General features: G+C 43.2%; 1 pseudogene; it reads left to right on the top strand.

Annotated features, from left to right (window-relative positions):
* Nucleotides 1-3,428: 3,428 nt before the first annotated feature.
* On the top strand, nucleotides 3,429-3,545 carry LOC111741629 (annotated as a pseudogene).
* Nucleotides 3,546-17,008: the final 13,463 nt, after the last annotated feature.

Raw genomic sequence — 17,008 nt, 5'->3', positions numbered from 1 at the left:
AAACGATATGATTTGGGAATCCCTGGAGACTATGGAGTCCCTCTGCCTGTGAGAATTTAAGAAATTTTCCAGAAGAGAGGACATTAAGTTGCACAAAGCAATTGAGGAAAGGGCCTCCCAGGCAGAGAGTAGGTGAGCATGTTAGTTTTCTATTACTGTCGTAACAAATGAGTATACATTAGGTGACTTATGATGACAGCAAATTCCTTATCTTTTAGCTCTATAGGTCACAAGTCTGACAGGGGTCTCATTGGGCTAAAATCGAGGTGTCGGTATGGCTGTATTCTTTTCTGGAAGCTCTAGGGGAGGAGTTCTAGAAGCTGCTGGAATTCCTTGGCTCATGGTCCCTCCATCTTCAAAGCCAGCAATAGTTGACTGAGTCCTTCTAACATCGCATCACTCTGACCTCCTCCTCTGCCTCCTTCTTCAAATTTTAAGGACCCTTTGATAATATTGGGCCCACCCAGATAATCCAAAATGATTTCCCTATTGTGCGGTCAACTAATTAGTGACCTTAATTCCCCTTTGCCAAGTAAAATAACATATTCACAGGTTCCAGGGATTAGAACACGAGCACCACTGGGGACCATTATTCTGCCCACCACAGCAAGGGGGAAGGTGCAGAGACATGGAACGACCTGCTCGATCTGGGAACACAGAATAGTTTGGAGCTCAGTGAATAGTGGCTGACCAGAAAAGAACCCGATTATAAAGGTTTTTATATACCAAGCACAGTATTTATTTATTCTTTATCCACAGTGGCTTTTAAGCAGGGAGTAACCTTGTCTCTCTCCTGCTTTCTGAACAATCACTCTAGCAACAGGATGGAAAGGAACTAGAGAGAAGTAAGGCAGGGAGACTGGTTAGAAAACTACTGGAGCAGTCCACATGGGAGGAGACTGAACTAAGGCAGTGGAATGAGGATGGCTAGAAGGCTACGGGTTCGAAGCTACTCTGGAGGAATGATTGCCAGGATGTGAAGCTTGCTAGAATGTGGAATGTAGGGAAGGGGTTAGGAATTGCTGAAGTTTCTAGCTTAGGACCCTGTGTGAATGGCGGTTCAGTAAACTGAAATCTAGATGATAAAAAAGGACACACTGGGCATGGGGGATATTGTAGAATTTTATATGTCAATGGCATACTTGAGTGAAGAGATCCCTTAGGCAAGTCATGAGCTTAGGGGATGGGGAACTTCCTGCCCACTTCACAAGGGTATTGTAAAACCACTAAGAAACCACTCCTACCAGTGCAAGAACACAGGTAAATACATCGTCATTCACCAGTTCATCATAGGCAAGAAAACAGATGGTCTCTTTCTCTGAAGATACCATTTGCAATTCACTAACAAATGTTTTGCTGGCCCCTTCTTTGTGTGTGTACCAGCCTAGGTTCTACAGGGAACCAAAGGGGTCTCGAGTTCTCCTGAGTTTGAGAGGTACCAGGTATTACTGGGAAGCCATAGTCAAGAGAAATGTAATAACTTAAATGCCAGCAAGTGATCAGTTGAGCCCAAGTCAGAAACCTGGGTGTATTACAGATATGTCCTTACCTCTTACTCCTCACTTCCAGAGATCATCAAGCCCTTTTGATTTTATCTTGTAAATACTTCTAGAGTTGGCTTCCTCTCCTGCTTTAAGATAAAGCCTTTTATATTTCTCATTTGAATTAGTATAAAAAAACCTCTGAACCGGGCCTCTTGTCTTTAGTCTTGTTTCCCTCCCATCGGTTCTTTAATGACAGCCAGAGATGACATTTCCTAATTTTAATTCAATCTTAACACTACTCAACTTGAAATAATTCAATAAAATATAGAGTGAAAAATTTAAATATAAGAGTGGGAAAGGCCTTTCTAAACAAGACATAAAACAAGCAATTCATAAAAGGAAAAATGATAAATTTGAATATGCAAAATTAAAATTTTCTGCTTGTAAAAAATGCAATAAATGAGTTAAAATACAAAGAAAAAATATTTGCAGTAGAAATGACAAGGCACTGGTAACCTAACTATGTAAATGGTGTCTACAAATCAATAAGAGGAAAACCTAACAATATAATACAAAAACTGGCAAGGGAACACAAATAGAAAATGAAATAGAGATGGCCTTGAAACAGGAAAAAAAGCTTAAAATCTCAGTAAGTAAAATGCCAATTTCTCTAAAATTAGACACCATATGTTTGGCCACATCAAAAAGTTTGATAATGCACTGCATTGATCAGTTTAAGGAAATAGCTACTCTCAAATGCTATTGGTGGGAAAGTACTACCATCTGGAAACCTGTAAATACTATCAATTCTTCAAATGTATATATTTTTTGAAATTATATCTCTATATAATTATTCTATAAGCTCAGATATAGTTATATATGTACATAAGCACAAGACAATGTATAAGGATATCCACTAAGAATACCCTAAATGTCTTTAACAAGAGATTGTTTAAATAAATCATTGTGTGCACATAATACAGAATGCTACACAGCTGTTAAAAAGAATGAAGGAAGGAGAATAAAGCAATGCTACGGTTAGTATAGAATAATCTCTAAGATATAATAATAGCAATAAAAGAAAACTTACATAACATCTATTATATGTCAGGCGCTATTCTAGAAGCTTTATATATTTACATATAATTGTATATTTATATATTTAACATTTAATCCTTACAACAACCCTATAACATAGCTATTATTATCATTATCATTATTATTATTACTTTCATTTTACAAATGAGGGAACTGAGGCACATTAGAATCAAATAATTTGTCCATTATGAAGATAAAGATTTCTTTCCGTGATCTTTTTTCTCTCTGTGATTCAGTGCAGACATTTATATCTAATACTTCTAAACTATTTTCCAGTTTACTATTTTTTCTCTTCAGTATGTATAATTCATTGAATTCTTAATTTCATTTAATGTAGGATGGATTTTTTTCTTTCAGTTTTTTGATTTCCATTTAGTTCTTTAGTTATCTACTAACAGTATTAATCTTTTCTTTTAATTCTTTGAACATATTAGTCATAGAGATTTTAAAGTCCAAGTCTGATAACTGTACTCTCTGGATCTATTTCTACTATCTGTTGTTTATTTGGGTTTTTCAGTCATGTGTTGTCATCTTACATACCTGGTTATATTTGATGAATGTCAGACTTGCATATGAAGAATAATGGAGATAATTTGGTCCTCTAAATCAGAGGTCCCCAATCCCTGCACAGCAGGAGGTGAGTGGCAGGCCAGAGAGCAAAGTTTCATCTGAATTTGCAGCCACTCCCCAGTGCTAGCATCACCGCCGCAGCTCCACCTCAGATCATCAGACATTAGATTCTCATATGAGCACTGGTCCCGGTGCCAAAAAAGTTGGGACTGCTGCTCTAAATGCTGTTATCTTTTTCCAGAGAGAGTTTACTTTTGTAGGGCAGCTAGGCAAGAAGCACAAACATGCTACCCTGAACATGCTCAATTCCATCTGATCTTGGAAGCTAAGCGGGGTCGGGCCTGGTTAGTACTTGGATGGAAGACCGCCTAGGAAGACCAGGTGCTGTAGGCATAACAAACAAACAAACAAATAAATAAAGGTCTCCTTAAAAAAAGAAGAAGCCCTAACAGTCCCAAAAAAGTGAGATGACTCAATGTTGGCCTTCAGTCTCTGTGAAAATTGGTCTATTTGTGATTTATCTTTATTCCTGAGGTTTAGCCTTTTGGGGTCCCAAACCCGAGCCTGGGTACACCAAACCCTCTCCTCCTGGAAAGACTCTGAACTTCCATTTTTACCTCATAGCCCTATGAATCTACTGAAAGCTCTCCTCAGCTTCTTGGCCTCTTAGTCACTACTTTTGAAAGCATCATTAAAATGAAGGGATAAACTGGCTTTACTTGCTGGCCTTATCCCTCTGGTCTTCCCTCCTCTCCTAAATCTTGACCTTGGAATTCCTCAGGAGTTTGAAAACACTCTAATGCCTTCAAAGAGATTTTTTTCTTTTCTTGTCTTTTAAAAAAATTTTAAAAAATATTTTATGTGACTTTTCTAGATATTCTCAGAGAAAGGGTCAGTCGAAAATAACTCAGTGTTTATCTACCAGATACATATTGTTTAAGTGAAAAAAAAAAAAAAAAAAGCACAGGCAGAATCTGGTCAGGAAAACTTCCCAGACCAAGCAGTTTAACAGAGGAAATTTAATATAGGAAGGTTATTTCAAATATATTGGATGAGCAGAAAGAGCAAATAGAGACAATGAGGTGATCTGAAGATGAAGTACATAAGAGCTGAAGGAACAGAAAGTGATGAACTTTTCGGAACTCAGCAGCCAGGACCACCTGTCCAGAGCTGGGACAGTAGCTTGCCCAGCAGAAGCTGGTACCATAGAGTTACAGAGTGTCAGGGATGATGCTCAAAGGTGAGGGAGGGAATAAAAAAAGCAGATTCCTTAATTATTTGCTCTTTCTGCCCTCCAGTTGCTTTCCAGTGCCTCCTATTGTCAAACATCACAAAAGGCAGTGGCTGAAGCAGCCAGAAAAAGCAGAGAAGGTAGGAAATGATTCTGAGACCAAGTAGGCAAAGGTCTGGACACCATGCACACTTGGAAAGACACCTAAGAGACTAGTAACAATGGTTGCTTCTAGGGTGGGAGGAGGATGGAAGATTGGTGGGCAGGAAGACTGGGTTGAAAGAGACCATGTGCATGTATTATATATTAACAATAAACACGTACTGATGAAAAGTCAAATTATACCCTTCAGTGGCTCTCATCTGTCACAGCAGCATTTCTCCAACTTCAGGGTGCATTAAAATTACCCATTAAACTGCAGAAAATGCAGACCCTGCAAATCAGTGCTTCTGGGGTGTATCTCGGGAATCTGCATTTTAACAACCGTCTCATATGATTCTGGTGTGGCTGGTCCATGTAGAGCACATTTGAGTAATGGCGGCCGGGGCGGGCAGAATTCAAGCTCCTACAGAATGATCTCAAGTCCTTTTTTGACGTGCACGACCAACTCCTCTTTGAACCCTTCCTTCCCTATCAACAAGGGCAGAGGTTGGTCCTCCCTCCTCCCCTGCCTCCGATCCTTTTACACAACGTCATCCAAATTCTCACCACATTTGGTTCTAATACTTTATGTGTCAGCTTTCCTCATTAGTACCTGAGGCAGAGGACTTTTCTTGTTTGTATTAAATCCTAGAAATGCCTATCATTCTACTTGGAACATAGGAGGTCTCAATAAATGTTGGTTAAATTGACTGACTGGTAGTTTTCAGAGAAAGGAGGAATCAGAGTCAGCCGAGGTGCCCAGGAAGGGCTTCCCAGAGGAGAGGTTGCCTTAGACAAACAGAGTGGAAGGGAAATGTATTCCAGACTGGGCAAAGGGAATACATCAAGGTATGAAAGGCAGGCAGGCTTATTTCTATTAGTGAGCAACTCTGGCAATGAATATAAAGTGCTTCTGGTGTTTTAAGACAAATTCCCTAAAATCACACTCGGTGGGTTGTGTATCCCCCCTATCTGGGGCCATAACTTCTCCGGATGTTAATGAGTATTTCCAGCATTGATCAAGAGGAGGGAGACCCCTACGGGTTTATAAAACATGCAGATGACTGGTTTTTAACGAATGCAAAATGTCAAACAAAAGCAGCATCGCAGGCCAGTTACTCATGCAGAGAGTAAAGTTCCCAGGGAAAAAGGAGCAAATAAATAGGGAAAAAATACCTTGGCTGGAACCGTTCCTAATAGGCAATGGACAATTGGGAACAGCAGGGGTATGCGGGGACACAGGAGCAAATAGCAAATACATTTGGAAGATATCAGTGAGAGTGAGATAGTGTCAAAAGGCCCTCTGGCTTTTGTTTCTGTGAGGCTGTGGGGCCTGGGTAAAGCCTTCCCTGATATAAATGCACAGGGCACAGTGTTTGCTTGTTTGTTGGGTGGGTGGGGGAACTGATGAAAGAGTTGGACATATTTACAGTAAGAAGAAAGCAATTCTAGAAACAGTAGTATTTAGATGAAACTTTCATGTGCCCCGCTGTCAACTGGAAACCACTGACTTGGCCTTTGCCTTTATTGTATATGGGCAGGATTTGCCTTGACTCAGACCTTATATTCTCACACAAACTAAATTTGGGCTTTTCATAATATTTCCAAATGCGGTCATATGTATACAAAGTCACATATTTGTGTAAGTAGGTGAGTGTATTAAAGAGAATAACTTGTTACATGTTAATAGTTTTGTAACCTTTTTAATATACCCAGAGCTTCGAACCCTGAACATAGCCTGGGCCTTGTCTGCTAGACCAGCTTTCTGCTTGGGTGGTGCAGATGGTGCAATCTCAGAGCACTGGGAGGGCACTCAACCCCTTTATGCCCCTGCAATCCTCACACACCTGCTTAATGATGCTTAGAATCCCTTGTCGGGGAGCACTGTCTTTCTTTCCATACTGGGAAATGAGCCTTAAGTTGCAAACTCTCCAGGGAGAGGAGCCTCAAGGCCTCACATTTGCTTGGCAGTGTCAGTGGGTGTCTCTGAGTCCTTCTGGGGAGCAGGTTTCCTTAGGGCAGCACTCCTCCCGTGTTTCAGCAAAGTGCCCCTCATGTCGGCTGTGGGGAAGGCTGTTCAGCAGAGTCTGCAGGCTTCCGCAGGGAGAATATGCAATCGGTGGGAAACGCCTGTGAAGTCTCATGTTTTATCTTAAGATTTCTTATAAATGGTGGACTCCACCTCGACATACACCCACGTTTGTTTTAATATGAAATGGTGGACACTTTGATACTTCTCCCAGATCCTCTTGACAAGACAGACATAGTCATTGTCCAGCTGTCAGGAAGATTAGTTGCTGACAGGTCACAGTTGTGTCACTTACTGGGTGACATGATATCTACCATTGTACTGATGCCTCTCCCTCACACTTAGTGTCTCAGCAGAGCATTCCTTGTGACCAGCTGATAGAGGAGGAAAAAAGGCAGACTCAGTTCATAACAGCAACTGCCCTGCAGGAGGCCCTGAGAAGCAGCGGGGAGGGGAAATCCTCCCAAGAGGCAGAGATCCAGGCAGTGCATATGGTCACAACTTTGTGTGGAAAAAGAGGTGAACTAAGGTTATATATATAATGGGCAGTGGTGAGCAGCCTGTCGGAAGCCTGAAAGGCGGTGAGGGATGGGGAGGTCTCAGGAAGAAGAATACAAATAGACGTATGAGAGTAGGCATAAGGGATGAAGATTTTCATATCACATGTTAATGCCCATCAGAGAGCATTTGCCATGAAAGAGGCTTTAAACAGCCAAGTATACAAAATTATTCTGCCAGTTGACAAGAGCCAGTCTCTGTCATCAGCTTCCCTAGTGCTCACACCAGTGCATAATGGACTCATGATCAGAGTAACTATGGTGGCAAGGAGGAAGGCTAGGCATGGGCCCAACAGTGTGGGTCCCTCTCAACAAGGCTGATATAACTATTGCTGCTGTTGAATGTTCTATAGGCTAACAATGGAGTGCAAAGCCACTTTTCTGATACTGAATCATCTATTGAGACCAATTAGTCCCTTGATGGAAAGTTACTACCTTGGGCCTCTTTCTCTGGAAAGGATAGAATTCATCATGACTGGGATTGACATATTTCCTACCCACAAGGCCTTGGCCAGTATCACTATTAAAAAACTTGATCCACAAATCTAAAATCCCGTATCACAGTGTCTCTGACCAAAAGACCCATTTCACAGCAAAGGAAGTGTATCCATGGGTGCATGCCTGTGGGATCCACTGACGCCATCAGTTACAGCATCACCCAAAGACACTGGTCTGATAGAATGATGAAATGGCCTCCTAGAGAAGACCTTCTGGTACCAACTTGGAGATCCTGCAAGAATGGGGTGCCATCCCCAGGAGAAGTATATATCCTAAATCAAAATCCATTATATGCTTCTATGTCCCCAAAGATAAAATACCTGATTCCAAGAATTAAGAGGTGGACGCAGGAGTGACTCTGCTTACCATCACTACCAGAGACCCACTTGGGGAGTTTGTGCTTCTTGTTCCCATAACTTTAGGCTCTGTGAGCATAAAGGTGCTGGTTCCTAGAAGAGGCTACTTCCACCAGAGAACTTAATTGAATTGAATTTTAAGCTATAGCTAATATCTGGTCACTTTGGGTTCCAAGTGCCAATGGACCAGAAGGGAAGGAAAAGATTCTGGAATGAGTAATTTAGTTGAAGCATCCAGAGGAGGCAGGGCTGCTGTTGCACATTAGAGGCAGGGAAGAATGCATATGGTACCCAGATGGCCCACTGGGGTGTTTTAAGACAAATTCCCTAAAATCACACTCGGTGGGTTGTGTATCCCCCCTATCTGGGGCCATAACTTCTCCGGATGTTAATGAGTATTTCCAGCATTGATCAAGAGGAGGGAGACCCCTACGGGTTTATAAAACATGCAGATGACTGGTTTTTAACGAATGCAAAATGTCAAACAAAAGCAGCATCGCAGGCCAGTTACTCATGCAGAGTAAAGTTCCCAGGGAAAAAGGAGCAAATAAATAGGGAAAAAATACCTTGGCTGGAACCGTTCCTAATAGGCAATGGACAATTGGGAACAGCAGGGGTATGCGGGGACACAGGAGCAAATAGCAAATACATTTGGAAGATATCAGTGAGAGTGAGATAGTGTCAAAAGGCCCTCTGGCTTTTGTTTCTGTGAGGGTGTGGGGCCTGGGTAAAGCCTTCCCTGATATAAATGCACAGGGCACAGCGTTTGCTTGTTTGTTGGGTGGGTGGGGGAACTGATGAAAGAGTTGGACATATTTACAGTAAGAAGAAAGCAATTCTAGAAACAGTAGTATTTAGATGAAACTTTCATGTGCCCCGCTGTCAACTGGAAACCACTGACTTGGCCTTTGCCTTTATTGTATATGGGCAGGATTTGCCTTGACTCAGACCTTATATTCTCACACAAACTAAATTTGGGCTTTTCACAATATTTCCAAATGCGGTCATATGTATACAAAGTCACATATTTGTGTAAGTAGGTGAGTGTATTAAAGAGAATAACTTGTTACATGTTAACAGTTTTGTAACCTTTTTAATATACCCAGAGCTTCGAACCCTGAACATAGCCTGGGCCTTGTCTGCTAGACCAGCTTTCTGCTTGGGTGGTGCAGATGGTGCAATCTCAGAGCACTGGGAGGGCACTCAACCCCTTTATGCCCCTGCAATCCTCACACACCTGCTTAATGATGCTTAGAATCCCTTGTCGGGGAGCACTGTCTTTCTTTCCATACTGGGAAATGAGCCTTAAGTTGCAAACTCTCCAGGGAGAGGAGCCTCAAGGCCTCACATTTGCTTGGCAGTGTCAGTGGGTGTCTCTGAGTCCTTCTGGGGAGCAGGTTTCCTTAGGGCAGCACTCCTCCCGTGTTTCAGCAAAGTGCCCCTCATGTCGGCTGTGGGGAAGGCTGTTCAGCAGAGTCTGCAGGCTTCCGCAGGGAGAATATGCAATCGGTGGGAAACGCCTGTGAAGTCTCATGTTTTATCTTAAGATTTCTTATAAATGGTGGACTCTACCTCGACATACACCCACGTTTGTTTTAATATGAAATGGTGGACACTTTGATACTTCTCCCAGATCCTCTTGACAAGACAGACATAGTCATTGTCCAGCTGTCAGGAAGATTAGTTGCTGACAGGTCACAGTTGTGTCACTTACTGGGTGACATGATATCTACCATTGTACTGATGCCTCTCCCTCACACTTAGTGTCTCAGCAGAGCATTCCTTGTGACCAGCTGATAGAGGAGGAAAAAAGGCAGACTCAGTTCATAACAGCAACTGCCCTGCAGGAGGCCCTGAGAAGCAGCGGGGAGGGGAAATCCTCCCAAGAGGCAGAGATCCAGGCAGTGCATATGGTCACAACTTTGTGTGGAAAAAGAGGTGAACTAAGGTTATATATATAATGGGCAGTGGTGAGCAGCCTGTCGGAAGCCTGAAAGGCGGTGAGGGATGGGGAGGTCTCAGGAAGAAGAATACAAATAGACGTATGAGAGTAGGCATAAGGGATGAAGATTTTCATATCACATGTTAATGCCCATCAGAGAGCATTTGCCATGAAAGAGGCTTTAAACAGCCAAGTATACAAAATTATTCTGCCAGTTGACAAGAGCCAGTCTCTGTCATCAGCTTCCCTAGTGCTCACACCAGTGCATAATGGACTCATGATCAGAGTAACTATGGTGGCAAGGAGGAAGGCTAGGCATGGGCCCAACAGTGTGGGTCCCTCTCAACAAGGCTGATATAACTATTGCTGCTGTTGAATGTTCTATAGGCTAACAATGGAGTGCAAAGCCACTTTTCTGATACTGAATCATCTATTGAGACCAATTAGTCCCTTGATGGAAAGTTACTACCTTGGGCCTCTTTCTCTGGAAAGGATAGAATTCATCATGACTGGGATTGACATATTTCCTACCCACAAGGCCTTGGCCAGTATCACTATTAAAAAACTTGATCCACAAATCTAAAATCCCGTATCACAGTGTCTCTGACCAAAAGACCCATTTCACAGCAAAGGAAGTGTATCCATGGGTGCATGCCTGTGGGATCCACTGACGCCATCAGTTACAGCATCACCCAAAGACACTGGTCTGATAGAATGATGAAATGGCCTCCTAGAGAAGACCTTCTGGTACCAACTTGGAGATCCTGCAAGAATGGGGTGCCATCCCCAGGAGAAGTATATATCCTAAATCAAAATCCATTATATGCTTCTATGTCCCCAAAGATAAAATACCTGATTCCAAGAATTAAGAGGTGGACGCAGGAGTGACTCTGCTTACCATCACTACCAGAGACCCACTTGGGGAGTTTGTGCTTCTTGTTCCCATAACTTTAGGCTCTGTGAGCATAAAGGTGCTGGTTCCTAGAAGAGGCTACTTCCACCAGAGAACTTAATTGAATTGAATTTTAAGCTATAGCTAATATCTGGTCACTTTGGGTTCCAAGTGCCAATGGACCAGAAGGGAAGGAAAAGATTCTGGAATGAGTAATTTAGTTGAAGCATCCAGAGGAGGCAGGGCTGCTGTTGCACATTAGAGGCAGGGAAGAATGCATATGGTACCCAGATGGCCCACTGGAGCATCTCTTAATATTCCTCTGTCCAACTTTGATGGTAAGTGGACAAGTGCATCAAGCCATGGCCTGAGAAGCAGAACCAATGGTACTCACCTCTGCTTAGGACTCAGATCCCTCAGGGTTGATGGACTGTGTCACCTCACCAGGTAAGACTCCTGGATCAGCAGAGGTGCTAGATGAGGGTGAGGAGAAACTAGAATAGATAGATGATGAACATCAGTTGTAACTCTGAGGCCAGATTCAGTTTGCCCCAGTTTGTTCTATAAATCTTCCCTTCTAAGTTTCCCCAGGAAATAAGACCAGGTGGAACAAACTTCCTATAAGAAGCAAGTGCACCGGCGTGGCATAGGTGGTAGATTATAATAGATTTTGGGTGCTTATCCAGATCTCTTCTTTATGACCATCACACCTAACCCCCAGCTTCTGGGTGTATCAACTGCTGAGGGCTCACAGCTGTGTCCCTCATGGGGTATTGCTCTTGGCCAGTGCAAGAAATTACATTGTCCAAGGTTATATCCCCTCCCAGGGCTCAGCAGGTGTTGTGAATGCCCAGTTCCCTTGCCTTAATGTGAAAGAAAGTTACAGGGTCATCCCAACTCCACAACTTCTCCTTGTCATCAGCTGAGAGCTCATTTGCAAACACATAGCAGGTCAACTTATCCCTCTCCCCAATCCCGCCTTCCTTATTTCCTTACCGGGATACTTCCCGAGAACATTCTGCCCTCCAAAACCTCTCTTTTTCAGAGTTTATTCTCAGGGAATCAGTCTAAGACAGTGTTTGAAACACTTATTTAAATTCTTTACATCCCTCCTACCTCCTTTTATCTTGTCACTGTCTCAGTCAGGATCCTGCAGTAAGCAGAAGAGTCTTCAGCTGGGATTCTGCGGATAATTTAATGAAGAGACTATTTACATATGGCAAGGGTTAAAGCAATCACCACGGAATGTTAAAGTAACAAGAGACTAGCAATATCAAGAAACAATTATCACATTCAGGTCAGGTGGGACAAGGGGTAGAAGGGGTTTCACTGGAGCCCAGTGAGGCGGAGACTGCTGTGAAAGGGGGCACTTCCACAGGGCCAGAGCTGCAGAGACCTGAAGCCACCGCCAAAATATGACCTTGAGGCACATAAGGAGCAGGAGGGGAACTGCTCCAACCTCGCTCTCCTTCCACTCTCGATCTGCTGCTGACGCCTCCCGTGGTCCAAACCCAATCGGAAACTGGGCAATGCCCTTTGATAAGGACAGCCCACCAGGACGCAGAAGAGCAGGAAATGGATGGGGACTTTGAGGGAAGGAGGCAAAAGGAGAATGATAAATGCGTGTCCAAGGAGACACACATGTTTATCAGTGACATCACATACCCTCTGGCCTACTGCTCTGTACCTCTAAAGATCACTCCAATGTGGTTACTAGGGGAAGGACCCTGGGCATCTTCAGGCCACGTGTGTGTATGAGTCAGAGGGCAGCCATGTGGTTTAGGCATCGCCTACCAAGGCAAGGGGTTTGGAGGAAGGAGTTAAATGCCAAAGGACCCTTGTTGCCAAAGTAACGTTCTCCTGGGAGGAAATGCTGCTGCACATATGCTTCCATGCTTTTTCTCCCTTCTTTGGTTAGGCCAAGAGGAAAACAGAGGCCAGAGGGGTGAGGTGGACAAGCTACCTGGGAAGAAAGCAGTGTCCCTCCAGAATGAGGATGGGTTTTTTTGGAGGCGCTAAATTAACAGGAAGAGACAAAGTAAGGGTTGTGCTCAGGTAATTAGAGAAACTGCAGCGTTAAAGGTTTTCGAAGCCAAAATGGGAGCGAGGTGAGCTCACCGAAGTAGCATTTTTCACTCAGAATTGTTACAACTTGGTCCAGGCTTATAGAGAGATTTCTGGTCTGGGCCTCACCATTTAGGTGTTATAAGCTCTGTGTGACTGATTTTTATCAAACACTGTGCACGATGCACGATGCACTAAGCACTTGGTTGCCCTTACGTAGGTCTCTGCTTTCCAGAGGGCTCTGCTTTGTTTCACAAGGGCAGCCATTCCTCCTGTGGGACATTCCTTCCACATCAGGAACTGAAGACAAAAGGGAACTAGGCTAAGCATCGAGCACCTGCGGTTTATCTGGTCTCGCTGGAGGCTGGGGTCTGCCCCAGGTCTGCTACCCAGGTCACATTTCACTCTGTTGCCTCAAGGATATCTGTTCCCCGTCTCTGTCAATCAACCACATTCATTTCTTAGAAGTAGACAAGCTCCAGACACACCTGGCAGACAGCAGCCGAGATGTCTGTGTGAAGAAAAGCAGGAAGTGGGGCAAGGCCCTGGCACTCATCAGTGTCCATATTCTCCTGGTCATCCTGGGCCTAGATCATATTTTCTAGTCTCCAGTACAGTTGGAGGTGGCCATGCAACTGTGACCAATGGAATGTGGAGGAAGGCATGAGTTGCCGCTTTTAGGACTGGCCCATTGGACCTTCCACAGGATTCATAAACTATTTCTTCTGCAGGAAGCTGAAGAGAGGTCACAGATGGTCTGGAGGAGTAAGGAGCCACAAGATGGATGGAGCAGAGTCCTGGGGGACTGTGCAGGTCAGAGATATGACCCCTCCCCAACATACTGGCCCCTTGTGACCAGAACACAAATGAACTTTTACTGTCTTAAGCCACCAAATTTTGTGCTTATAAGAGCAGTGAGTTTATCCTAATAAGGTATAAAGCTAGAAAAGGAAGATGAGGTCAGCATGTTCAGAAAGAGGAAATAGATGATTAAAAAATTTGGTATTTTCCTGTAAAGAAAAATGGGCTGTGAAGGTTTTCTAGCAAGAGAGAGGCCTATGTCCTATCACAAGTATATCCTGGGCTGTAGGGAGGGATTAGGAGCAAAGCTAGAGATAAGAGGTGCTGTAATGTCAGAGCCGATATAGTCACGTGGAGGGAGGAGTGAACACTGTATTGGGGATGTGGCAGGAGACAAGGGCTTGGAAGGCAAGACAGCAGAGGGAGAGGAGGAAGGATGTGTAGAATACAATATCTGACGGGATGTGGAGGATCAGGAAGAGCATGAAGCGGGTCTTGGACAAGGAGCCAGTTTGGGAGAATAAGGATTACTTCATGTTTGAACATAAGAGTTTGAGCTGGTCAGAGCTATGGGGAGGAGATGTCCAGCTACAACTGGGAATGTCACCATGGAGCCTTGGAGTGGGTCAGCATCAAAAGTGATACTGTCTGGAACAGAGGCATCTCCAAGACCACTTAGGAGGAGGTACGTCCAGAACGTTCTGATCCCAGGCCTTCGCCTGCACTCCAGTGAAAATCCAGCTACGTCTTTGTTCAACAAACATTCTCAGAGATAGAAATGGGCGAATAGACAGAGTTGGTTTTACTGGGATGATATCTGATGGGGACAGAGGGGGTGGCTCTCATCCACCAGTGAACCGTACCTGGTCTCTGTGTTCACACGCTAGACAAGAAGAAAGGGCTGGAGAAGAAACACCCTCCAGCATGCAGTTAGCACAGGGTGAAGAAGGGCAGGCAATTCAGCAACGAATGGAGGAATGAGATCTTGGCGCTGGAGAGAAGAATGGTGGATATTCCTCGACTCTGGATGAAGGAAGAAATGAAAGAGAAGCCATGTATAAATGTCATTATCGCTTCACAGTGACAAAAAAAAACAAACAAAAAACCACAACTTTTAAAATAAATGAGGTGCTACTAAATAAACGAATTACTTGAAAATGTTCATGTGGGACAGCCAAGATAAATTTAAAAACAGATTAAAGGAACATCTGTATATTAACAGCATCATAAAATGGAATGGTAATGGGGGGAGCGTGCGAGGTATTATAAAACAATAATCAGAAACATTATGTCAATTATTGAAAACCACATCGCCGATTGAGATGTTTCTGCAGCACATCTTTTCCTCACCTGGTTCTGTAAGAAGGAACTATTCAATTCCTGATAAACACCCTTAAACTATATCACAATGTAACCCAACCTCAGGTATACCATGTGCTTAATTGATTCTTATTGTCACCAATAATAACAGCTCACATGACCCGACAGCTAAATGCTTTCTCTCTGCCATAGAATGGTTAAATACTGATGTTCAACATGGCCAAAACCATTAAGAGATAACATTTGATTTCTTACAGTATAAATAACAAAAATAGCAGTCATCAACTTTGCATCTGTAGACCATTTAAAAAAACTTTTAACCCATTTTCCTTCTTCATGGGAGACCTATAAGGCTGTGCCCCCATTTGAAGGGGGAGGAGACACAGCCCAGAGGGTTATGTGGCTTGCCACACAGCAAGATGTTGGTAGGTTCTTCACCCTAACCCAAGTCTCCTCCCTTACTGCCCCACCTCTTAGTACTTCTTTCCCTTTGCCCCTCCCAGCCCCTCCCTCCCCTCTGCCTCACTGATTGCCCCTATCAGTCCAGGCCCAAACGGTCAACTTCACCCTCATCACAGATTCCTTCTGCTGGCCTCAGCAATTCCCTCAGGGCCAGTCAGCACTTTCTTTTTAATTGTCCCATTAGATGCCCACCCCAGAACCATTTTTCTCTGGGCAACCAATTCAGCCGCTGCTCCCCATCCTCACCAGAAAATGCTCTGCACTGAATAAGGGAAGACATACGCCATCAGAGAGGAGTCTCGGATCTTGAGCTCAGATTGTCTCAGGGTCATTTTCCCATCCACCCCACCTTCTCTCCAGTCTCAGACAAGCCCCTCCCGTCCTTCCCCGTCACAAGCCTTCTGCTCAGTGCCCTGGCTGTTTCCCAGATCCAGACCAACACCATCAGCGTCTTCTTTTTACCTCATTTCTCTCTGCTCCTTGATGGCTTTTTCCAATCCCATAAGTCTCACTTGTCCTGCAAAACCATTACTTTCAGCCCTATTTGTGCCCTTTCTTGGGCTGTCGCTGTCTTTCTACCACTGTTCGTGGGCAAACTTCCATAAAGAGAAGGCAATGCTAGTGCTTACATCTGAATCATTGGAAGAGCTTGTTGAGAATACAGACTCCTAGTTCCCAGTTAAGATTTGGAACTCTCTTTCCTGAAAGAGAGCACTTAAAATAAAAAAGCATAAATAAGTTAAAGATAAGAGTATGTGGAAATCTATACCATGTAAATACTAATCAAAAGAAAGATGGAACAGCTATATCATCATCACATAAAGAAGACTTCAGAATAAGTACAATTACTAGGGATAAAGAGGAACATTACATACTTACAAAAGGGCCGTGTCGAGGAGACATAACAGTTCTAAATGTGTAGGCAACAACCAACAGAGCTTCAAAATATATGCAGCAAAGATTGACAGAATTGAAAAACAAGTAGACAAATTCACAACTATGCTTGGAAACATTAATATTCCTTTCACAGTAATCCATAGAACAAGTCCATAGAAAACCACCAAGGATATAGAAGAACTAAACAAATCTGTCAACCAACTTGACCTAATTGATATAAATGGAACGATTCATCAATTTAAAAAAAAGAAGGCACATTCTTTTGAAATGCACTTGGAACATTCACCAAGATAGCTCATACCCTTTATAATGAAAGAAACTTTAACATATATTAAAGAATTGAAATCATACAGAATATTTTCTTTGACAATAATGGAATTAAACTAGAAATCAGTCACAGGAAGATATCTGGAAAATCACCATGTATCTAAAAATTAAACAGTGCACTCTGCAATATCTCATGGGGCAAATAGGAAAGGTCAAGGGAAATTAGAAAATGCAACATTTCAAAATTTTTGGAATGCATTTAAGTAGTGCTTAGAGGATAATTTATAGCATTAAATGCTTAGAAAAGAACAAGGATCTCAAATCAATATTCTGAGCCAGACTTGGGCCAATATTCTAAGTCATTATAGCTTGTGGACCCCATCTGACCTGCCACCTCTT

This window comes from Pteropus vampyrus, unplaced genomic scaffold (genome assembly GCF_000151845.1).
Source record: "Pteropus vampyrus isolate Shadow unplaced genomic scaffold, Pvam_2.0 Scaffold3, whole genome shotgun sequence".
NCBI classification, from domain to species: domain Eukaryota; kingdom Metazoa; phylum Chordata; class Mammalia; order Chiroptera; family Pteropodidae; genus Pteropus; species Pteropus vampyrus.
This window is presented reverse-complemented; position numbering and strand designations above follow the sequence as displayed.